General features: G+C 43.1%; 1 pseudogene; it reads left to right on the top strand.

Moving 5' to 3' along the window:
* The first annotated feature begins 959 nt into the window (after positions 1-959).
* LOC115197770 (1-phosphatidylinositol 4,5-bisphosphate phosphodiesterase gamma-2-like) lies at positions 960-22,518 on the top strand (annotated as a pseudogene).
* The last annotated feature ends 497 nt before the right edge of the window (positions 22,519-23,015 follow it).

Below are 23,015 nucleotides of genomic sequence, written 5' to 3'. Positions count from 1 at the left end.
CTTTCAAGTATTTTTACTTAAGTACTTTACACCACTGGTGCTAGTGGCCATCAAAGGTGATCATTTTCCCACTGAAGTCGGTTATGTCGCCGAACTGCAGTCAGGTCAAGACCCTGGTGAGGATGACGAGCACGCAGATGAGCTCCTCTGAGACAGTTTCTGACAGTGTGTGCAGAAATTATTTTGTTGTGCAAACCCACAGTTTCATCAGCTGTCCTGGTGGCTGGTGTCAGAATACCCTGCAGGTGAAGAAGCCAGATGTGGAGGTCCTGGGCAGGCGTGGTTACACGTGGGCTGCGGTTGTAAGGCCGGTTGGATGTACTACCAAAGTCTCTAAAACGACGTTTAAGGCAGCTTATGGTAGAGAAATTAACATACATCTCTCTGGCAACAGCGCTGGTGGACATTCCTGCAGTCAGCATGCCAATTACACGCTCCCTCAAAACTTGAGACATCTGTGGCATTGTGCTGTGTGACAAAAACTGCACATTTTAGTGTCCTTTTATTGTCCCCAGCACAAGGTACACCTGTGTAATGATCATGCTGTTTAATCAGTTTCTTGATATGCCACACCTGTCAGGTAGATGGATTATCTTGGCAAGGAGAAATGCTCACTATCAGGGATGTAAACAAATTTGTTCACAAAATTTGAGAGGAATAAGCTTTTTGTGTGTATGGAACATTTCTGGGCGCTTTTATTTCAGCTCATGAAACATGGGACCAACACTTTACATGTTGCGTTTATATTTTTGTTCAGTACATTTACAACAATTTTCCCATGCATAGCCAGTCAAAGGACTTCATATATAATTAGTTAATTAAATGACCAAAAAACTGAAACTTTAAGTGGCAGCTGTGTTGCCAAATGCTTTTGCCTCCAAGGGGACTTTGCATAGATAACATATACTGTAGGGCTACTTCCGGATCTTTTTATTACTGCTATGCATGTAATGCAAGTTTACTGTAATTCCTTGTACATAACGAATAGAGGAACTGACCGTTTCGCGGCTGGGTTAAGACTGTTTGAAATACTGTAGAACTTCGCTAATCTCATGCGTTAAAACCATGAATTAATTCATACAAGAGGCTACTTTACAGCTATAACACTGATTGTTTCATTTATTCGGTAAGTCTTAAAACGTTCCATTTTTTTGTAGATGTGCAAGTGGACAGAAAAGTGACAAGGGGGAAATCTGCTTTTAGGTTCAACTGGAGCGCAATTGTGATGTCTTTTGTGCACCTGTAATGGTCTCTGGCGGGGGTCTTGTGTTAATATTCCTAATAGAATTAGCAGACAAGACAAAACACCGGTTGCACATCCGAATGTCGATCTAATTTCTAATCTATTAGTATATGCATTTCCAGAAATACCATTAGAATATGCATTCCCAAACAACCGTTATGTTGTAGTCCTATTTTTCATTTTAACACTTGGGAGTTTAACACATTTTAACAAGCTGCTCTGTTTTCATCATGATGTCACTGTGGATAACAAGCACCAATAACCAAAAAAAGTGGGTATTTTGATGTATTATGTGCCTAATATAGCCTATGAGGCAGGGTTACCATTTGCATGTGTATTGCGTTGTCTCTCATATGGTAGGTACATCAAGACAAGAACTGGGGAATGCTACGGTGTTCATTGGTTTCACATTTGGACTACACTACATTAGATACAAACCTCTTTTATAGAATGAAGTAGTGAACCATCAGTCAAGCCTATGGTTTATATGCGTGTTGTTGGCTATGTTTTTGTAGAGTGGTGTATCAGGAAACTAATTTGTGTACATTTTATCCATAGCCCAATAAGGGGACTGCACCAGTTGAGAGCAAAGCTTTCCTCAGGGAAGATATTGAAATAGTTCTGGGCTAATACTTCACCTCTTTCTGGGTCAATCCCACCATCCCCTGCGCCTGCTGCTCATTTGCGAAGTAAGTAATGACTGCTATGTAGAATCAGGTCTGACACACTGCTCATATAATATCACCTCCCTCCCTATTCCAGCACTGAATTTGCTTCCATCCGTACACAACCACCATACCTTATTTACCTGAAGCCTAATAACGTAGAGCTGCAAATACCTTTCCCTCCCTCACACTGAGACGCTGATCAGAAAAAAACGAAAAAGGTTGGTTGTTAGCGTTATGGTTTGGAAAGTAGCCTAGACCATATGGTTGGTAGAGCTGTGCAATGCACTTGGTTGAATTGTAGGTGTATTGAGGGAAAACAATATCTATAAATAAGCTAATCTGCAATGCACTATAAAGTGGTTCCAAGTTACATTAAGCAAATTACAATGGTGGCCATTTGTTTCCATGTTATAAACATAGACATGATGCCTATGAACATAATGCAAATGAACGTCATATACTGTTACTGTACACCTATGCACCTCCTGAAATATTTTGAATGGTCAAAAAAAAAAAGAGCCTGCCTTATGACTTTTCGGGCCTGTAGTTGCTTCCTCGTCCGCTGTTTGACATGATGAAACCATGAATCCTGAAACAGCTCAATGGAGAGGCTATAAGGTAGGGGTGTAATGATTCACTGAACAGAACAATGGCCATAGTAAACCATTGCACACCCTACTGTAAGTAGAGTATGGGCCCATTCCACAGGGGCAGAGATGGCGGTGTCTGGGCGACGCCAGCAGGGAGAGTTGATATAGTACAAGAAGAGTGTGATCAAGAGGGACCTGGAGATGGGGATCGTTATGACAGTGTTCCGCTAGAAGGCAGAGTGCCTCACTGTGCGGGTCATCATGGAGACCAGGCAGGTGGCCTGGACTCGAACAGCAGACAAGACTGATGGTGTCTGTGAGTAACCTTTACCCTAAGTCTAACTGTAATCCTAATCCTAAAACATGGTGAGCAGTGAAAAGGGAGGGACTGTGTTTGTTGGGACAGTGAGTACATTAAGAGATGTGGAGTTATAGGGATGTGTGAGAGGTAGATTGTATGTGAGAGAGTAAGTAACAATGATGAGTACTATTTCAGTGGACCTGTTTGAGATACGGGAGATTCGCCCAGGGAGAAACTCAATGGACTTTGAGAGGTTCAGAGATGGCAAGGACAAACATGATGACAATACCTGCTTCACCATTTTATATGGGTCACAATTTGTGATTAATACCCTAAGCCTTGTTGTACTGCCATACAGTACAACAGCATTTTGTTAATGATAGCCTATTGATTGTATATTGTATATGGATGGTTTGCCTTAGGTATGCTACAGTATATTGGATAGTCAAGCCTGTAACAGTAATAGTCTGTGTTGATTGACAGCTGACACTGTGGATGAGGCATAAAAATAAGGAATTTAATTTCATAAATGTGCAAACATTTCCCAAAAACCTTTTCTGGCTTTGTCATTATGTGGTATTGTGTGTAGGTTGATGAGGAAAATAATGAATTTTATCCATTTTTGAATAAGGCTATAACACAAACAAATTTGGAAAAGGGAAGGGGTCTGTCACGACCTGACCAGCAGAAGGAGCAATTGGATTAGTTTTGGTCAGGATGTGGCAGGGTTTTTTGTGTTAAGTGTTGTGTTGGTGATTGGACTCCCAATTGAAGGCAGGTGTGTTGAGTTGCCTTTGATTGGGAGTCCTATATAGTAGTGTGTGTTTTTCTTTGGGGTTGTGGGTAGTTGTTTTTGCACTGCGTTTGTTAGCCTGCAAATCTGTTGCTGTCTTGTTTATTGTTTTTTTTCCTGTGGATGCCTTACTTGAGTTTATTAAAAGTATGAGTATTCACATTCCCGCTGCGCCTTGGTCCATTCTTGAAGACAACTATGACAGAACTACCCACCACCAAAGGACCAAGCAGCGGACGAAAGAGGAGGAAGGATGGACGTGGGCGGAGATAAGGATGAGCGTTTCCAGGGCTATGGAAGAGTAAATTCAAAGTAAATTCGAGAGGCAGCCCCGGTAGGCACAGTACCAGCGCACCGCATGTGCCAGGGCGAAGTAAGCATCGAGCCTGAAGGGTTGATGCCAACCCTGCGCTCAAGTACGCCTTTACGGTCCGGTGTTTCCCGCTATACGCACTAGCATGGAGGTGCGTGTCTCCAGGCTGGCACGTCCAGTACCAGCCCCACGCATCAGGCGTCTAGTGCGTCAGCCCAGCCTCGCCAGTCAGGAGTCGCCCGAGTGGCCCGCCTGTCCTCCGGCCCAGCCCGAGTGGCCCGCCTGTCCTCCGGCCCAGCCCGAGTGGCCCGCCTGTCCTCCGGCCCAGCCCGAGTGGCCCGCCTGCCCGGATCTGCCAGAGTGGCCCGCCTGCCCGGATCTGCCAGAGTGGCCCGCCTGCCCGGATCTGCCAGAGTGGCCCGCCTGCCCGGATCTGCCAGAGTGGCCCGCCTGCCCGGATCTGCCAGAGTGGCCCGCCTGCCCGGATCTGCCAGAGTGGCCCGCCTGCCCGGATCTGCCAGAGTGGCCCGCCTGCCCTCCGGCCCAGCCCGAGTGGCCCGCCTGTCCTCCGGCCCAGCCCAAGTGGCCCGCCTGTCCTCCGGCCCAGCCCAAGTGGTCCGTCTGCCAGGGTCAGCCCGAGTGGCCCGTCTGCCCGGCGCAGCTATCGGCGCCACCGAAGTGGGCGACGCCGAAGGGGGAGCGAGGTCCACGTCCCGCACCTGAGCCACCTCCAGGATAGGTGGGTTGGAGAGGGAGGGTGTAGCACAGTGCCGTCGTTGACGGCAGCCACCCTCCCTTCCCTCCCTTATTGTTTAGGGGTTATTGTTTATGGGTTTTGTTGGGGTATTGGGGATTTTTTTGTGTTTTCTTTTGTAAGGTGCATTCTGGGGTCTGCACCTTGAGGGGGGGGGGGGGGGTACTGTCACGTCCTGACCAGCAGAGGGAGCAATTGGATTCGTTTTGGTCAGGATGTGGCAGGGTCTTTTGTGTTAAGTGTTGTGTTGGTGATTGGACTCCCAATTGAAGGCAGGTGTGTTGAGTTGCCTTTGATTGGGAGTCCTATATAGTAGTGTGTGTTTTTCTTTGGGGTTTTGGGTAGTTGTTTTTGCACTGCATTTGTTAGCCTGCAAAACTGTTGCTGTCTTGTTTATTGTTTTTTCCTGTGGATGCCTTACTTGAGTTTATTAAAAGTATGAGTATTCACATTCCCGCTGCGCCTTGGTCCATTCTTGAAGACAACTGTGACAGGGTCTGAATACTGTCAGGATGCGCTGTATGTATAAAACAAAAACAAACATTGTCCATCTCCCTCTTTTGTTCCAGGAAATTGGAGCAAGGAAAGATGTCCTGGACTTTGAGCAGTTTCATAAATTCTACAATATTCTAATGTTCGATCAGAAAGATGTGAGTCAGAATTTCACTGTACTAATGCACTCTGTACAAAATGCTGAACATATACTACGGTTTCACCACCATTTACCGACAGTTCTACTCCTCTTACAACTTATGTACTGTATGTGTTGATATTGAAAGTCTTAGCTAGTATATCACATTTTGCATGTTTAATAATATGATGAGACAGATTTGTGCTGTCAACCTGGCTGTGTGTGTGACTGTGTATTGACTTGTGACTTGTGTGTATACGTTTCATCAGATTCTCGAGGAGTTTAAAAGGGAGTCGTGTGCTTTTTTCATGGTGTGGGTCTTTCTATTTCTTTGAAATACTATATATAGTTCTACAATCACAATCAATCATTTTCTCTGCTTATACCGGTAAGCTTGTCTTGTTGATGGTATGTTGGTGTGTTGTGGTTCTATCCTACTGTAGTAGTACAGATAAACCGTATGCCTCTGCAGTTCTTCTCCATGATTTCCAACGGTTTCTTCTGTACCAGCAGAAGGTTAAGAATCAAGCTATCTTTCAATTATAAAATTGGTAAAACTGTATTTTTCAGTCAGTGTTTAATCTACCTTTCATAATTCCCTTTATTGTACTTTTTTCTCTCTTTTCCTCGCTCTCTCTGCTTCTGTCTCTCAGGAGTCGTGAACCAGGTCAGAGAGCTGATGACCACCTTTATAGACAAAACCATGAGGAAGACCAACGATCCAGAGTTCACTGTCAGCAAGGTGGGACATGGTGTGTGATTTGTCTGTGTATGGGGAGTGGAGAATAGTGTGTGATGTTTGTCACAGCTCTCTCTCTCTCTCTCTCCCTCTCTCTCTCTCTCTCTCTCTCTCTCCCCCCCTCAGTTTCCTCTTCTCTGAGGAGAACTCGATTTGGGATGAGAAATACTCAGATGTGCAACTTGGACATGAACAACCAACTGTCCCTCTATTGGATCAACTCCTCACATAACACATCAGTACCGCCATATAACACAGAAATACAAGACAACGCTATGAAACAGACTGCTTCACTTTTTTTAATCAATGTTTCACACCAAGTGTTAGTACAGTTGTCAGCACAGTAAATCATTTCAGCAATACTGTAAAACGATGTAATGAATAGGCTGTGACTGATATTATAATAAACACACAAATTATGTTTATGATTTGCCTGCATTTTGTATTTCTTGTTGTGATGTTTTTCCTTCTGGTACTTGACTGGAGACCAGCTGCAGAGCGAGTTATCCACTGTGGCCTATGTACGCTGCCTGCGTCTGGGATGCCGCTGTGTTGAGTGTTAGGAGTACACCTTAAACTCCATAAAAAGTCCCTCACATATTTCAATTTGGCCTCATTACATTATCCATTTACTTATATAGTTCTAAAGGATTGTTTTCTGTTGTGTGGGCCTGTAGTGGACTGCTGGGAAGGGCCAGGCGAGCCCATCATATACCATGGCTGGACCAGGACCACCAAGATCAAGTTTGAGGAAGTGGTGAAGGCTATCAATGACCATGCCTTCGTCACATCTGAGTGAGTCTTTTTCTGTCTGAGAAAACACAACCAAACTAACAAACATACCCACACCTGAAGTGCTTTACAACTGAGGACTGTAAATGTTTCTAGAACATTCCACCTGTGTTGACTGAGCGTTGTGGTGCTGTTGTTGTCAGATACCCTGTGGTTCTCTCCATCGAGGAGCACTGCCCCATAGAGCAGCAGAGGCAGATGGCTCGTATCTTCAGAGAGGTATTCCAGGACAAGCTTTTGATGGAGCCTGTGGAGCTGATGGCTGAACAGTTGCCCTCCCCCATGCAGCTCAAGGGTAAGATCATCCTCAAGGTGGGGACCAGGCCAGAGGGTACCATGGTGATGGGAGGGAATAATGTGAAGGATTGAGTCATATGGCAAAACTATTTCCGGTGTAGTATGTGCAGCATGTTGCAGTATATTGATCATCACCATGGTATGATGGGCTATACAGATGAAGTTACCTTCATGATAGGCTTGTGGAGGTCACATTCCAAACCAGAATAAGTCAAAGGCCCAGTTATGATAATGATCCTATACCGTCTCTTGTGTTATTAGATTTGTCACACAGCAGAGAAACTAACTGACATGGCGACATTGCAATAACACTTCTCTGGTGCCCGTTTTAATATATTTCCAATTCGCCAATGTGTCTAGAGTTCAGGCAACTATTGCCATTTTCCCCATGTAATGCAGACACTAACCACAGCCCAGATAGGCGTATAACACACAAAGAGGATGATTCCCCAGACATCCCTCAGATGCGACCTCAGTGCTCTCCGCATTTCTGGTATTTTGTATTTTTGTATTTGTATTTATTATGGATCCCCATTAGCAGCTACTCTTCCTGGGGTCCAGCAAAATTAAGGCAGTTTATACAATTTTAAAACATTACAATACATTCACAGATTTCACAACACACTGTGTGCCCTCAGGCCCCTACTCGACCACTACCACATACCTAAGGTACTAAATCCATGTGTATGTATAGTGCGTATGTGTGTGTGTATTAAAGAAAAGCAAATCAGGGTTTTGTTCAATAGGCACAAAATGGAAGAAAATGCAGTGAAACGACAAGGTAATAGCGTAACTTGTCCAATAAAAAAGCACTTGTTTTAAAAGATGTGCTACAGTGTGCCCTAATGAACACGACCCAGGAGATACCTGAGAATTCACCAGGCAGTGCAGGAGTATCACAGAAAGAATACGCTCTCACAAAACAACTCTGCTGCTCCATCTCCTATCCCCTACAGCACAAGAAACTGAGTGTGGAGGGATGCATCGGCAGAAAGGACTTCCAGAAGGGGGAGAAGCAAGGAGACCTACACATCTGGGACCCAGTAGACCAGGTAACTTAGAGACAGCCTTACCATGATATGGTTCTGAGTTCCTTAGATATTGGTAAGCCTACAGTATTTGGTTCAGGAAGTAGGTTGTATATAATTGTATTTGTTTCATGACTAAGCATTGTTAGTGTTGTTTGTGTATATTGTTGTTCTGATGGTTGCCATTGACGACTGCTCTGACATTGTTCCTGTTTGTCCACCCATAGCGATGGAACAAGCACTACTGTGTGATTTCAGATGACAAGCTCTACGACGCAGAGGAAGAGGACAAGGAGCCCAGGAAGGTAAACAAGGGAGAATATTCTAATAGTAGTAAACCAATGATCATTGTCACTGTATTTAATTATTACATAATTATTACTCTTTCATTATTGTACTCCTCTCTCTCTCTCTCATCTGCCTACCTTTCTTCCAAACCTCCCTCCCTCCCTGCTGTAGTCCCCAGAGCTCCACATGTCAGAGGCTGAGAGGCTGCTGCAAGAGTTCTGTGCTGAGTCGGGAGGCAGGGATGCCACCTTCCTGGTCCGAGAAAGTGACATCTTTGTGACTGACTTCACTCTCTCCTTCTGGTACGCCAGCTTGGCTGCAGCTCTACTGACATCTTCAGTATGTGTGTACTGTGTGTAATACTCTGCTGTGCTGATGTCTGTTTTTGGAGTGTTATACTGTAGGCACAGTGGGAGGGTCCAGCACTGTCGTGTCCGCTCTGGCTCAGAGGGAGGACACCTTCTACTTCCTGACTGATAACCTGCACTTCCCCAGTGTGTACTCACTGATCCAGCACTATCGTGAAATGCCCCTCCTCTGCCACGACTTTGACCTGTGCCTCACTGAGGCTGTGCCTCGGCCCAACCCACACCTACTGGAAGGGTGAGTTACACAGGGTCATCTGACATAGAGTATGTGTGAATTTAAACATGCACACAGGTACACAAGAATGCACACACTTACACGTAGATTCTCTTTCTGTGTGTTGTGGTGGTCAGGTGGTTCTATAGTAACCTAAGCAGAGGGGAGGCAGAGGACTATCTGTTGAGAATCCCCCGGGACGGAGCCTTCCTCATCAGACAGAGAGAGGATGGCGACTCCTACGCCATCACCTTCAGAGGTGATGGGAAGGTCAAACACTGTCGTATTCAGAAGGATGGCTCTATGTACATGCTGGGAACCACCATTGAGTTCCAGAGCCTGGTGGAGCTGGTCAACTACTTCCGTAAGAAGCCTCTGTTATCGCAAGATCAAAACTACGCTACCCTGTCACACTGGAACTGGTCAGCCGCTTCAGCACAGTGAGAGAGAGGGATGAGGAGAGATCGGGGGCAGCGAGAAACAGGGAAAGGAGGAAGGTTGGGAGAGATGTACACTGAACAAAAATATAAAAGCAACATGTAAGGTATTGGTTCCATGTTTCATGAGCTGAAATAAAAGATTCCAGAAATGTTCCATACGGACAAAAAGCTTATTTTGTGCACAAATTTGTTTACATCTCTGTTAGTGAGCATTTCTCATTTGCCAAGATAATCCATCCACCTGACAGGTGTGGCATATCAAGTAGCTGATGAAACCACATGATCATTAGACAGGTGCACCTTTTTCTGGGGACAATAGAAGGCCACGTGGAATTGGCATGCTGACTGCAGGAATTTCCACCAGAGCTGTTGCCGGAGAATTTAATGTTCATTTCTCTACCATAAGCCGCCTCCAACGTCGTTTTAGAGATTTTGGCAGTACGTCCAACCGGCCACCCGACCACAGACCACGTATAACCATGCCAGCCCAGGACCTCCACATCCGGCTTCTTCACCTGTGTGATTGTCTGAGACCAGCCACCCAGATAGCTGATGAAACTGTGGGTTTGCACAATCAAAGAATTTCTGCACAAATTATCAGAAGCTGTCTCAGGAAGCTCATCTGCCTGCTTGACGTCTTCTCCAGGGTCTTGATCTGACTGCAGTTCGGCGTCGTAACCGACTTCAGTTGGATAATGCTTCATCTGAATGGCCACTGGCATGCTGGAGAAGTGTGTTCTTCACGGATGAATCACGGTTTTAACTGTACCGGGCAGATGGCAGCCAGCGTGTATGGCGTCATGTTGGCGAGCGGTTTGCTGATGTCAACGTTGTGAACAGAGTGCCCCATGGTGGAGGTGGGGTTATGGTATGAGCAGGCATAAGCTACGAACAACGAACACAATTTCATTTTATCGATGGCAATTTGAATGCACAGAGATACTGTGACCAGATCCTGAGGTCCATTGTCGTGCCATTCATCCGCCGCCATCACCTCATGTTTCAGCATGATTATGCACGGGCCCATATCGGAAGGATCTTTACAAAATTCCTGGAAGCTGAAAATGTCCCAGTTCTTCCATTGCCTGCATACTCACCAGACATGCCACCCGTTGAGCATGTTTGGAATGCTCTGGATCGACGTGTACAACAGTGTATTCCAGTTCCCGCCAATATCCAGCAACTTCGCACAGCCATTGAAGAGGAGTGGGACACCATTCCACAGGCCACAACCTGTTCAACTCTGTGCAAAGGAGATGTGTCGCGCTGCATGAGGTAAGTGGTGGTCAAATGCTGGTTTTCTGACCCATGACCCTGCCTTTCTTTTTAAGGTATCTGTGATACATATCTGTATTCCCAGTCATGTGAAATCCATAGATACGGGCCTAATGAATTAATTTAAATTGACTGACTTCCTTATATGAACTGTAACTCAGCAAAATAGTTGAAATTGTTGCATGTTGCGTTTATAATTTGTTTCAGTGTATAATGGGGACGGGAGGAGGGCAGAGGGAGGGGGAGGGAGAAAGGGGGCTAGACACTGGACTACTGGGGGTGGGAAAGTTAAATAGAGTATGTTTACTGATGTGTTTGCAATGGTTTGTCTGTGTAGGAGAGAGACTGCGCCTCACTGTAAATGAAATGAAATCGAGCCATCACTGGTAGGTTCATATATTATGTCAAATAATTATTTTGGGATTTCGCCAATGTATCTACTACCCAGAGTCAAATTAACTCATGGATACCATTTTATGTCTCTGCGTGCATTTTCAAGGAAGTTGCTAACTAGCGCAAGCGCAATTGCTAACTAGCATTATCACAATTTGTGGAAGTCTATGGGTATCTGCTAGCATGCCTCATTGCCAACATCCCGAAGTATCCCTTTAACACGTTTCCCTTAATTGAGTTTATTTTTATAGATTTTCTCAGGCAATTTGAAATGTATTGTCTGTATCTATGTTTGTATGTGTATTAATGTATGTATCTACCTGTTGATATACTGTATCTGTAACCCCACAAGCCTAAGAGCACAGTTAAAGTGTACGACTACAGACCCATGAGACCTGATGAACTGAGTAAGCTTCTGCAAGGGGGCTCTGATCCACAATGTGTCCAAAGACAGTGATGAATGGAGAGGCCCTAGAACGCACACAGACACACGTTATATTAAGAACATACAAACCTCTGTCTGTTGCTCCCTACAGGTGGAAAGAGGACTATGGAGGAAAACTGTAGCTATTTTTCCCTGCCAACTTTTTTGAGGAAGTGTTCAACAATATCAAATCTGAGACAAAGGATCTGGTAGGAGGAGTATCAGTATTTTGCATGGTGCTAATGTGATTGCAGAGTTTGCAAAACAAATGGCAACTGGATTGATGCAAATAATCATGACATAATTCTGCCATGTAGGCCTATAGGCGACTTTGTAGTTAACATTTAATTGAGAAGGATTTTTGAAAGGAAAGTTATCATTAGCATCATCGCTAACGGCTGTATGAAGTGTAGAAATACGCGTGCATTGCACACACACACACACACACACACACACACACACACACACACACACACACACACACACACACACACACACACACACACACACACACACACACACACACACACACACACACACACACACACACACACACACACAAACGGACTGTTGCATTCATGTGCCAATTCCCCAAAATTTCAGGAAAATACGAATCACTAGTGCTGGCTGACTGACTGAACTGAACAGGCAACACAACTCTCATTTGAATTAAAATGTTGTATGTCAAAACTGAAAGAGGTTTTCACACGCAACAAAAAACAAACAAATACGTTTTCCCCTTTAGACTACGCACCAATTACATCTACCGCACAGGCGTCAAACTCGTTCCATGGAGGGCTGAGTGTCTGCAGGTTTTCGCTCCTTCCTTGTACTTGATTGATGAATTAAGGCCGCTAATTAGTAAGGTACTCCCCACACCTGGTTGTCTAGGGCTTAATTGAAAAAAACTAAAACCTGTAGACACTTTGTTACGTTACAACCTTATTTTAAAATGGATTTTAAAAACATTCCCTCATCAAGCTACACACAATACCCCATAATGACAAAGCGAAAACAGGTTTTTAGAAAAAAACTGAAATATCACATAATTCAGACCCTTTACTCAGTACTTTGTTGACGCACCTTTGGCAGCGATTACAGCCTCGAGACTTCTTGGGTAAGACGCTACAAGCTTGGCACACCTGTATTTGGGGAGTTTCTCCCATTATTCGCTGCAGATCCTCTCAAGCTCTGTCAGGTTATCCTTCTGGAAGGTTCTCCCATTTCCACAGAGGAACTCTGGAGATCTGTCAGAGTGACCATCGGGTTCTTGGTCACCTCCCTCACCCGATTGCTCAGTTTGGCCGGGTGGCCAGCTCTAGGAAGAGTCTAAGTGGTTCCAAACTTCTTCCATTTAAGAATGATGGAGGCCATGTCATGCTGGTATAAAGAATTTTGGAGACAAGTGCAGGACTACACAATAGGGGTTTTAATACACCCAAAGCAAACACATATACAAAAACACTGGGCTGTACCCAAACAAAAGAGCGAGGGTAAACCTTGTTGAACGCCACGGGACAATACCCGTAATACACAATATATATAGCACGCAGCATAACAGCTGCACCAACGCATAGGTACTCACACCACCAATGGACATGGGAACAATAACTGACAAAGACAGAGGTATATATAACATACTAATCAGGGGAAATGGGAACAGGTGTGTGTAATCAGTCAAGACAGTCCGGGGTTGATGATAATGAATCCCGTTCAGTGAAGCCGATGACGCAGACCTCCGGAACTGGTGAACAGAATGAGCATCAGTACCAGGGGGATCCATGATAGGCCACTGTGTTCTTGGGGACCTTCAATGCTGCAGAATATTTTGACATTCTACTCAGAATGTTGCAAAATGTGCTTTCACCGAAAAGCTATTTTAAAATCGGACACCGCGATTGCATAAAGGAGTTCTGTATCTATAATTCTTAAAATAATTGTTACGTTTTTTGTGAACGTTTATCGTGAGTAATTTAGTAAATTCACCGGAAGTTTGCGGTGGGTATGCTAGTTCTGAACAAAACATGCTAATGTAAAAAGCTGGTTTTTGATATAAATATGAACTTGATTGAACAAAACATGCATGTATTGTATAACATAATGTCCTAGGAGTGTCATCTGATGAAGATCAAAGGTTAGTGCTGCATTTAGCTGTGGTTTTGGTTTTTGAGACATTATATGCTAGCTTGAAAAATGGGTGTCTGATTATTTCTGGCTGGGTACTCTCCTGACATAATCTAATGTTTGAGCAGTGTATTAATTATTTAATAATAAGAAGCACTTCAAACAATTCAAGAAAATGAACGACAGCCAACAGTTCTGTCAGGTCACAAAATGTACAAAACAGAAAATAACTACCCACAAACCCCAAAGGAAAACAGGCTGCCTAAGTATGACTCCCAATCAGCAACAACGATGTACAGCTGTCCCTGATTGAGAGCCATACCAGGCCAAAACAAAGAAATACAAAGCATAGAAAAAAAGGACATAGAATGCCCACCCAAATCACACCCTGACCAATCCTAAATAGAGACATAAAAAAGGCTCTCTCAGGTCAGGGCGTGACAGTTAGTTATAAATGATTCTGTCTTGGTATTAAACAAGTTGTCATCCAGTAGGCTTTGGTTATATTTCCAGTATCCTTGCCCATGTTAAAATTCTGTAAAATAATGTGTATGCCAATTATTTCATGGTCCTACTGCATTCTTTTCTCCATGAACACTTAACTTTTGGTTCCAGCGAGAATGTCAGAAGAAAGTGGTCAAGACGACTAGCTTGATGGAGCCTCCGCCATGTATATCTCACTAGGTCAGGATATTTAAGCCTCCATATATCCACTAGTTCCAATATATCCATAATATTCATGATTTCCTTAACCTCTATGGGCTATGTGGGACGCAAGCATCCCACCCCTGGTACACCCTATCAACAACAGGTGAAATATCAAGAGCGCCAAATTTGAAAACAATTAAATGTCATAATTCAAATTTCTCAAACATACAACTATCTTACACCCTTTGAAAAGATAAACATCTCCTTAATCTAACCACGTTGTCCGATTTCAAAAAGGCTTTACGGCGAAAGCATAAAGTTAGATTATGTTAGGACAGTACATTGAAAATAGCTGTGTGTAATGTTTTGTCAATGCAAAGACGTCACCAAAAGCAGAAAACCAGCTAAAATTATGCACTAACCTTTGACAATCTCCATCAGATGACACTCCTAGGACATTATGTTAGACAATACATGCATTTTTTGTTCTATCAAGTTCATATTTATATCCAAAAACAGCGTTTTACTATGGCGTTGATGTTGAGGAAATATTTTCCTTCCAATACCGCCAGTCAATCAGCACAACAAATTAAATAATTACTATTCAAACATTGGTAAAATATTACATTGTCATTCAAAGAATTATAGATTTACATCTCTTGAACGCAACCGCATTGCCAGATTTAAAAATAACCTTACTGGGAAATCACACTTTGCAATAATCTGATCACTGCGCCCAGAAAAATATGCTTTGCGATACAGACTAACCGCCATGTTGGAGAGATCTAAAATCGAAAATACTATGTAAATAATCCATTACCTTTGATTCTCTTCATCAGATGTCACTTCCAGGAATCCCAGGTCCATAACAAATGTAGTTTTGTTCGAAAAAGCTCATAATTTATGTCCAAAAAGCTCCATGTTGTTAGCACATGAACTACGTCATGAAAGAGGGGAAAAAAAATATTTACGTTCGTTCAAACATGTCAAACGTTGTATAGCATAAATCATTAGTGCCTTTTTCAACCAGAACTTGAATAATATTCAAGGCGGACGATTGCATTCTCTTTTAAAACGTATTGGAACGAGAGTACCCAACATGAACTCGCGCGCCAGAGTCTTATCGGCCACCACCGTTCCAAGGCTCTTGTTCGGTCAGATCTCACAGTAGAAGATTCAAAACACTTTGTAAAGACTGGTGACATCTAGTGGAAGCCATAGGAAGTGCTCAACGATTAATAAGCCCCTGTGTGTTTCAATGGCATAGGCTTAAAAGGTAATTCAACACATCAGGTATCCACTTCCTGTCAGAATTTGTCTCAGGGTTTTGACTGCCATATGAGTTCTGTTATACTTACAGACACCATTCAAACAGTTTTAGAAAATTCAGAGTGTTTTCTATCCAAACCTGAACAATAATATGCATATCCTAGCTTCTGAGTTGGTGTAGGAGGCAGTTAAAAATGGGCACATATTTTTTTCAAAATTCTCAATACTGCCCCCTAGCCCCAACAGGTTTTTTAAGTGCATGAGGGTGATAGTTTGTAGTGTTATGTATTTTACGGTCCATTGAAGTACTTAAAAAACATTATATAATCTCGCACCATAATAATAGAGTTGTGTATCGCTTGTAAGCTCCATCAATTATTATATATATTTTCAAAGAAGCATGCATCATCATTATTTGGACTGTATAGATTAATGGGACAAATCTGTTTATGGTCCAATAGTATATTTAAAAGGATCTACCTTCCTTGCGGATCTGTTTGGACAGTTTGCACATTCAGAACTAAATTATTGTTAATTAATATCATCACAGTGTGCAAAGCTGTCATCAAGGCAAAGGGTGGCTACTTTGAAGAATCTCAAATATAAAAAATATTTTCATTTGTCTAACACTTTTTTTGGTTACTACATGATTCCATATGTGTTATTTGATAGCTTTGATGTCTTCACTACTTTATACAATGTAGAAAGTAGTAAAAACAAAGAAAAACCCTTGAATGAGGTGTGTCCAAACTTTTGACTGGTACTGTATATATAGAAAAAAACATTAACGCAACATGCAACAATTTCAAATATTTTACTGAGTTAATTTTTTAATGAATTATTACCTATAATTGTTACCTATAACAAGGACTGGCAGTAGAAAATCTACATTTTTGGTGAGCAATTATTATTCATTTTATACTACAGTTTGTGATTCCATCCTATACTATCCCTAACATCATTACCACATAGCAACAGATGTGGGATGCATACACGCACACACCCCACCCCACATTTCCCACACAAACACCCCTACCTCTCTCTCCCTGACCACCCATAGACCGACCTACCTGTGTGGGGATCCTCCACCGGAATTCCCACCGGCTAGATACAATGTTGTCAAGGTTTTCATTAGCAGCTTAGAGAAAATCCTTGTATATTATGTTCTCCCATCAGGGGGCTTTGACTTTGTTGGACCAACCCTGCCAGAAAGGCTCAGACTCTTGAGGGGGCGGTGCTGCTTTAGTGGGTCTCTGACTGCATTCATCTTTCTGTCTTGATTGCGTAGGCTACATGCGGCATGCCTAGGGTAGGTAGTGTTGGGCACCGATCCATCATGATAGGACAAATATAAATAAACGATATATTAGTATATATTTTTTATGTATATCCCATGTATGCGCAAAAATTGAGACTCTCGCTCTGTCACAACTCCTGCTCGGAGACACACATGGGTTCTGACATTTGCAACCACTTTCTTTGCTCACTCACTTTCAACTCTTCACACTTTTCCAATCCCACAAACACTCGGGCATGCAATCTTTCAACACACCCACACTCTCCCTACATATACTCACGTACATACCCCACATAATGTACCTCCTATGTCCTCTGTTTCTTTTGTTTCTATTTCCACCTTATTTATTCCTGCCTAATTTAGGGCTTTTGAGCGCTTTTGTGTTCCAGTTCCGTGTATTTGGGGATTTATTATTTAATGAATTGTCCCTTCTGTAACGCTCGTCATTAGATGGAGAAGTGGACCAAGGCACAGTGTGGTAAGTGTTCATGATACTTTATTCAAGAAACACTCAAACAAGAATAACCAAAAGAAACAAAACGAAAGCAAACAGTTCTGTCAGGCACAGAATGCTAAACAGAAAACAACCTCCCACAAACACAGGTGGAAAACAGGCTGCCTAAGTATGATTCCCAATCAGAGATAACGATAGACAGCTGACTCTGATTGGGAACCACACTGGCCCAAAAACAAAGAAACAGAAAACATAGATATCCCCACCCGAGTCACACCCTGACCTCACCAAACATAGAGAATAATAAGGATCTCTACGGTCAGGGCATGACACCTTCCTCTAATGCTGTTCTTTAAATCTATTTATACATTCTATAAATAAACATCGAATAAATACGAATTATTTTATAACATTCCCGAACTTCAGTAGTATAGCATATTGGTAGTTAATTCCTTTATCAATTGTATTATATTATTTTCCAAAAAATGTATACAGTTATCTGACAGTCATACGCAGTTACATGCATAAAAGTTTGATAAGCTACTGAACTGAAGGAGAGGGCACATCAATTCAGTCACAACAGATAAGAGGTATTTTGGGAATAAAACTATGAGTAAAAAACATTAGTGAACCGGCGATTTGTAACGGCGATTCGTAACGTTTGAATCGGTTTACTGACCGATGCATGCTTAATTTGGATCGGTTTGGGCTCCCACGGACTGATGCATTCATATCTTAAACATTTGAACCGGGACCGATGCATATCGGTGAATCGTTACATCCCTAGTGTTAAAGAATAACAATAATAAGAAATATGTTGAAGATTTAAAGTGGAGACTCTTGCTTCGTAAGCCCCATTAATAACTAACTATAAGTCAGAAGTATGTTGAAGATTTAAAGTGGCGACTCTTGCTTCACAAGCCACGTTAATGATGGAATTTCTCATGGAAGAACGGTGTCGCATCTCTACTATAGAGTTCCAGACACTTGTAATATCAATGCCAAGATCCATTGAAGCTGTTCTGACTTGTGGTGGCCCAATGCCCTATTAAGACGCTTCATGTCGGTGTTTCCTTTATTTTGGCAGTTATCTGTATCTTGTGTGGCAAGAAGGCATCCATTTCTGCCTGTGTGTTAACATAACCAGGATACATTTAGAACTCTACAGTGTACATATTTGTCTTACGGGTCATGGAGGACAATCCTTTGGGGATATGTGAATAGGAGTTGTTGACATTTCCAAGTGTAACGTTTGTGAATACAGTATTTCTATTACATCCATTTTACATACTGTCCAAACACACTACAGATTGTGCGATCGAAATGTAAAGGTAATTTCCGTTTGCGCCGACATGCAGCGTTTGCCGTGAATGCAGTCTCTGTGACCGCGGGAACATTGCTTTTAATTGTCAATCGTGCTATAAAGCAGGTCTTCAGCGCTACGGATTGAATAGAGCTTCATAATCTATTTATAAAACATGCTGTCTTCCCATGATAAACACACTACATACCAAAGCACCCAGTCCTTCTGTAAGTATAGCTTCCGTCCCTCTCCTCGCCCCAACCCGGGCTCGAACCAGGGACCCTCTGCACACATCAACAACAGCCACCCACGAAGCATCGTCACCCATCGCTCCACAAAAGCCGCGGCCCTTGCAGAGCAAGGGGAACAACTACTTCAAGGTCTCAGAGCGAGTGACGTCACCGATTAAAACGCTATTAGCGCGCACCACCGCTAACTAGCTAGCCATTTCACATCGGTTACACTTCCACACAGCACATGCTCATCACACTGACTGCCCATACCACATAAACAGGACACACAACTGCACAAGTCCAAAGGGATTGTTTTAGACCTCCACACCATACACTGGCTAAATATACAATTTACTGTACATCATATAGACACAGCTTAATCCTGTACCCAAACACAACCCTCTGTATTCTATTACAGTACATTGCACGTAGTAAATATTGAAATCTCTCTTTCCTATGTTTCCTACATCCATTTCTCTTCTCAGTGAGTTCAGGAAAGAATGGGGAGTCCAATGTTATGACAGTAAAATACAGTTTGACTTTGCGGCTGAGTCACTGGAAGACTTGTTTGAGTGGTACCAGGTGGCCTGGGACATCACCCAGAGAGAGATCACCAAGCAGCACAACAAGCAGTTAGAGCCCAGTATCATAATATCATTCCATATAACCTATCTATAGGTAAGAGGCTATGAAATAATTATATCTTCCATTCTAAAGCTGCTCAGCCCAGCGTCTTCAGTGATGTCATGCTGACAGGAAGCTGCTGTGTGTTTACTGTCCTCCAGATCAAGCAGCGGGAAGAGGTGGAGAAGAGTAAAGAGGTCGCCATTGAGATGTCTGACCTGGTGGTGTACTGCCAGCCTCGCAGCAAGGAGAAGGACCACTTTGGTACGATCCTCAGCCCTACCACCCTCACCAAGACAAACCTTCATACCATAACCGCTAACAGTTACATAAAGTAATCCTTCTAACCCCCCCCCCCCTTTAAAAGATTTAGATGCATTATTGTAAAGTGGTTGTTCCAATGGATATCATAAGGTGAATGCACCAATTTGTAAGTCGCTCTGGATAAGAGCGTCTGCTAAATGACTTAAATGTAATGTAAATGTAACAGCTACACAGCCTACATTGTTGCCACCATATTCATGTTATAGTCAACAAACTAGAACTAACTCATTACTAAATCCACAATCCAATCCATATGTACAATCACACTGTACGGAGTACAGCAAACAGTTTAGCAGTTACACCGGCGGGCCCCGGTGGCAATAAATAAATAAAACCAGAAAGCTTACCTTGACTTGGAAGAGTTGCAGTGTTGGATAGCCTTAGCCAGCTAGCTAACATAAATAGCATTCCTCTCTGTTTGAGTCAGGCTGTTGAGAAGGCTAAATTAGATACATTAGCTAAGTAAGTGAAACTAAGATTTTTTTTAAACGAAATATAGCTAGCTCTCTCTCTCTCTGCTCCTTCATTTTTAAAGAAATGAATTTGTTAAAAACTGTTCAGCTAATGTCTTTCTCTCCGAGTCAACTACTCACCACACGTTATGCACTGCAGTGCTAGCTAGCTGTAGTTTATGCTTTCAGTACTAGATTCATTCTCTGATCCTTTGATTGGATGGACAATATGTTGGTTCATACTAAAAGTGCTCTGATAGGTTGGAGGACGTCCTTCGGAAGTTGTCATAATTACTGTGTAAGTCTATGGAAGGGAGTGTACCCAGACGAGGCTGGAAAATAGCTGCGGCTACACCATGCTACTCTAGACCTTTGCAAAACTGTGTGTTTTAATCAGTTATTTGGTGACAGGAATATATTTAGTATAGTTTTTTCTAAAAAGGATCACTTTTTTATGTTTCACTTTTTATTTATCTGAAATTCACTGAGTAGGATGGTCCTCCCCTACCTTCTCTAAGGAGCCGCCACTGTATGACATGCACTGCAATACACATTGAAAGATTTCACATTTGTGTTTTCAAATGAAATACAATCTACTCTTAACTCACACTCTTATTATTACTACCAGAATAAGTCACTCTCCGCAACAATCAAATGTGGTGGACCCCAGGAAGAGTAGCAGCTGTGTAAAGGGGATCCAAATAAATCAACAAATATTCGTATTGGTCTGATCAAACTTAGTCTGCCCATTCCCAACCATGTCCCCACAGTGAAATATTGCTACGAAGAGATCCGCTCCTTCGTGGAGAACAAGACCCCGGCCAAGAACAGAACTCCAGACTTCCTGAGGTATAACCGCAAGGCCTTGAGCCGCATCTACCCCAAGGGCCAACGTGTGGACTCATCCAACTACGACCCTTACCCTCTGTGGGCCTGCGGCTGCCACATGGTGGCGCTCAACTTTGACTGCAGGTGGGTTTGACAAGCATGTGTTAAAGATGGAGGGAGAATGCGATAACTAGTATTCTGTGTAAAATAGACCTAAACTAGAGAGTGAGTGCCTCCTAAATTGTGTTCACAGACATGAAAAAAGTGCTTTCTCGGTGTACCAGTGATAATCATTTGTTTGTGACCCCAGATAAATACACTCAACAGTGCCCTCTTCAGTCCACATACAGGCAACAGCCAGAAATGATGTGCTCTGACAGCTATGATCCACAGCTGGAGAAGAGGAAAGTCAAGTTCACCCTTACTCTCCTCATTGTCCAGAATTATTTATTTACATTGACATATCCCTGATAATCTTTCATATGGTAAACAAACTGGTTACTGTTGAGCACTGAATCTGTTGTGCTGCCCCCCGTAGGTGCTAGCTGCCAGACACCTGCCGAAGCCAGGCCGTAGCATCGCCAGCCCTTTTGTAGAGACGGAGCTGTATGGACACACGGAGGACAACAAGTTTAAGACCGTTGTCTCTCGTAAGGAGTGGGAGCGGGGGTCGGAGTGGATGGAATTACTTTCCAGCTAATTAAAGAAACTCAGCTTCTGTGTGTTGTTTCAAAGAGGATTGTGTATTTATTTATGTTGGTAACTGGACTTGTACTTGTTCAGGTGACAATGGGCTGAACCCAGTGTGGAAGGCCCCTCCAGAGCCAGTGACTTTCCTAGTGCATGAGCCAGAGCTCACCTTCCTGCACTTCGTGGTGAATGAGGCGGACATGTTCTCAGACCCAAACTTCCTGGCTCAGGCTACCTTCCCTGTGAAGGGCATCCGCTCAGGTAGGACCCACAAACTAATATGCGGTGCATGAACCCTTAGGCTCCTCGTTTACACATTAACACACTGTTCTCTGTCTCTTAGGGTACCGTTCAGTTCCTCTGAAAAATGGCTTCAATGACAGCATAGAGCTAGCTTCTTTACTTGTCTACATCGACGTGCAGCAGGTGGAGGTGAGACACACACACACACTGCATGTTGACTGGAAACAGCCTTTGATGTGAGTTACTGGTGGTGTTTGTGTGTCTGGATGGTGAGCCTGTGCCATTCAGAAAGCAGGAGCTGTACTCGTCATCTAGCCAACTGCGGAGTCGGCAGGCGGAGCTAAGCAACAAGCTTTTCCTGTACGACACCCACGCCAGCCAGCAGAGCTCCAACCTCCCCCCACAGCTCCGGAATGACCTCATGAGAGTTCAGCACCAATGAAAAACAGTTAGAGAAGATCCAAGACACCTGCAAACAGAAGTAGGCCGAGTTACGCTCCTTTCATGTTGCAATAAAATGTCATAACGGGCATACATTAATTCTCTCTTGTCTGGTCCTCTGCTCTGTCCTAGGATAAAGGAAAAGAAATCAACAGTACATTCTATTCCTGAGGTCAGCTCATCCTGAGCCTGCGGGGTTGCCTCCCACGCTTCAGTCTTACAAAGCCAATAGAGAGATAATGTGACACATACCTCTGTACAAGAGGTGATTGCATAGATTTTTTTCTCACATTTGCATACTTTCTTTTTTTATTGACTAGGTAAATCAGATGAACAGTGAAAGGTGCACTATGCAGCGTTGAAATAAGTACAATTTCTCTGAGGTTTTTTGAAGAATACAGCTGAAAAGTACCTGCAGGGGCAGGAATTAGTGTTACCGGTAAATTGTTTGTTTCTTTTGTTTTCCTGTCAACAAATGCATTTCTTTACGACTGATATATCAGACAAAGGGCTATTTGCAGGTTGAATTGTTGC

This window comes from Salmo trutta, chromosome 7 (genome assembly GCF_901001165.1).
Source record: "Salmo trutta chromosome 7, fSalTru1.1, whole genome shotgun sequence".
In the NCBI taxonomy this organism is placed as follows: domain Eukaryota; kingdom Metazoa; phylum Chordata; class Actinopteri; order Salmoniformes; family Salmonidae; genus Salmo; species Salmo trutta.
Note: the sequence above shows the minus strand (reverse complement) of the source record. Positions and strands in the feature narration are given on the sequence as shown.